The sequence below is a fragment of the Lactuca serriola genome, chromosome 4, assembly GCF_051521515.1.
Source record: "Lactuca serriola cultivar US96UC23 chromosome 4, Lser_US96UC23_V15, whole genome shotgun sequence".
In the NCBI taxonomy this organism is placed as follows: Eukaryota; Viridiplantae; Streptophyta; class Magnoliopsida; order Asterales; family Asteraceae; genus Lactuca; species Lactuca serriola.
The window spans coordinates 281,348,738-281,351,635 of record NC_136411.1 but is presented as its reverse complement, the minus strand read 5'-3'; the positions used below and the strand labels follow the sequence as shown (position 1 = coordinate 281,351,635).

General features: G+C 40.1%; 1 long non-coding RNA gene across 1 annotated transcript; it reads right to left on the bottom strand.

Annotated features, from left to right (window-relative positions):
* Nucleotides 1-232: 232 nt before the first annotated feature.
* Nucleotides 233-2,544, bottom strand: LOC145100623 (uncharacterized). The gene is made up of 3 exons (XR_013705165.1): nucleotides 2,144-2,544; nucleotides 1,576-1,675; nucleotides 233-431 (listed from the first exon to the last, which is right to left on the bottom strand). It is a non-coding gene; the product is annotated as an uncharacterized LOC145100623 (long non-coding RNA).
* Between the last annotated feature and the right edge of the window lie 354 nt (nucleotides 2,545-2,898).

The following is a 2,898-nucleotide window of genomic DNA, read 5'->3' as shown; positions in this document are numbered from 1 at the left end:
TTGAAATCCAGCAACCCTAGCGGCCCTTCAAACCAGTTACCTCTCCCGTGAGCAGTCGAGAAGTAGTATATTTATTAAAAATACTTTTATTAGGAGCCTGTAGCTATAGTTGTAATTCCTCTTTCAAGGATACGAGTTCTTTATAGCCAATTTGGCTCTGATACCAATCTGTCACACCCCCGGCCGAGGCGGCGGAATACGACGGGTTGTGCGACTTAATTCATGGATCACAAGCAAATTGAATATACATCACAAGTTACAACAATAACAACATAGCAGTTACATTACACTTTAAGATTTGAATACAAAGTTCATAATAATACATTCATAAAGTTGCCTTAACAGATAGGCCGATTTAACAAAAACTAGATAAACTAGGTCGCTTGAAATCCATGACTAATCTTCTGACTGAAAGCTCGTTTGGTGATACCCTAAGAATACATGAAATTTGAGGGTCAACACAAAGTTGGTGAGAGTTCACAGGTTTTCTGCTAACCGCAGTAATGATACTTTAAAATATTAAAAAGTATTCCATTTATAGTTTAAGCCATGTTTGAAAATGTTTAATAAAGCAGAACTTTATAATTAAATCAATGCCCAAAATGTTTAGTAATTAGATAAACCGTGAGTTAATCCATACTCAAAATGGTTGGTACTCAAAGAATCGTGAATAAATCCATACTCAAAATGTTTAGTAATCAGAGAAACCGTGAGTAATTTCATACTCAAAATGCTTGATAAAGAGTTAAACCATAAGTAAACCCATACTTAAAATGCTTGATACACAGAGAAACCGGATCCGTGGTTTCTAGATTATGAGATCTAGTTAATGCTTATAGTGAGTCCTATAACCGAGCTATGTGACTGTACCTACCCCTACGACGCTTCATTGGACGTCGTAAAACTGTTTTAGATATTTATCACCCGCTTCGATTGATCGGTCGAGGTTGTAGCTAGCAACCACGGGTGGGGATGTCTACCCATATAGATCTATACATACATATCTTAGCTCCGAAGATTAACGGTTATAGTGGTGTGGGTCTTCTAAGTGTTTGTTTACACTTAGGGTAATGAATAATGTCTCACTCATAAGGCCCTTAACTAGAGTTTGTCATGAAAAACCGGTTATAATTGATAAGAAAATCCATTAAAAAAAACGTGTAATGCTCATTCCAACAAGTGGTAAATCTCATGGTAGTGTACACAGTACATAAATGATTTCAAGATAAGAGTTTGATAACTCGTATACGTAGGTTTGGTATGAACTTGGAATACTACAATGGTGATAACTTCTTATGACACAAGTTTAATAACATATTTTGTCATAAAATCATGATATTTTGTATGCAAAAAACATTTGTCTCGACTAGTTGTATTATTTAAAAACAGTTGTAACATATTTACAAAAAACATAGTTATTGCTAGTTTATTTGTAAATAAAATATTATTTAACGAAATAATATTTATAAACTAGTTTTGAAATCGGTAAGTGTTTATCAAATTCAATAAATATATATAGCACATGTATTCTCCCCCAAAGCGTAAAAATATTAAAAAGGGGCCGTAAACACTCACCCTTGAAGCGTGAACGAATCTCGAGGGTGAAACTTGTCGTGAAAATCGTTTCGTGACGCTCCTTGCTCTTAAAACGAATCACCGGTTCTATTTATGTTACCTAGTAAAACAAAGGGTAGTTTTGGTATTGATTATTAAGTATAGGGTGGCCTTGATTAAAATAAATAAAGTCTAAGGGTTGATTTTGCCAAATTCAAACTTGATGGACTGATCTTGCAGAAAGTCGCAAACCAGGGGTCTAATATGCACATTTTAACCTAATTTAAGGTTCCGGGACTTGGTTTGCTGGGTTTCTCGGGTGGAGGGACAATTCTTGGACATTTTAGTGCAAGTTTGGCTTCACATGAAAATCGAATCTCCAAGAGGGGCCAAAGTCATACAATTCTAACAGTGGAGGGTTTAATTTAAACAAATTTAAGTCATGTTTGGGATTTCATCGTGTTTTCCCCTGGTTCATGTTACAGAACGCGAAAGAAAATACGAGACCCACTTCAGGTTCGCATCGATGTGTCGTTACCGGAGGAATCATATACAAAGGTTACAAATGGTGGTGGTGATTCGGACTTACAGTGGTCGGTGATGGCTAGGGTGACTGGGCAGCAGCAGCTCGGTGATGGCGGTGGCGTCCGGGACTCCACAACAACGGCGACGGAGGGCGGCAATGGCTGCCTTGTTGCGTTTGCTTTCCTGTTCAGACGGGTTTGACGAGAGGGAAAGAACGCCAGGCGGTTTCAGGTGGTAGATGTCGGTATGGAGGCGTTCCAATAGTCACAGCGGTGGTTGGAGGTGAAATGGGTTTTGCCAACGGTGGGAGGTGACGGACCTGCAATGGCAGCTTTGCTGCCTTCGTTTCCTTTCTTTTCAGGTGAGCTCGACGAGAGAAAGGGCAGGGAGGTGCAAGGTTATGGTCCGAAGGTGTTTGGGAAGGGTGTTTGCTGGCGGTGGGTCATGACGTCGTGAGGTGGAGGAGCTGCCACAGCCGACAGTGGTGGCTCTCTTCGCCAGAGAAGTGAGAAAGTGACAAAGGAAAGTGGTGTTGGGTTGCGTCTGATGGATTACTCCGATCAGTGACAAGATACGGGGAACCACTATGGTTCTCGGTAGTGAAGGAAGAAGGTAAATAGAAAACGTGAATGGTAGTTGATTGAGGGTGGTTCTCGGTGGTCAAAGGTGGTGTGTATGAACCATGAGGGGGGAGAGGGATCTAGAGAGAGAGTTAGTTTGCAAGGAAAGTGAAGTTATAGGGCTGATGAAATGGGTGTGAGGAACCATAACACCAAGGTCTAATTTGATAAGCAAAGAAACTCACAAGAAGATGGTGGT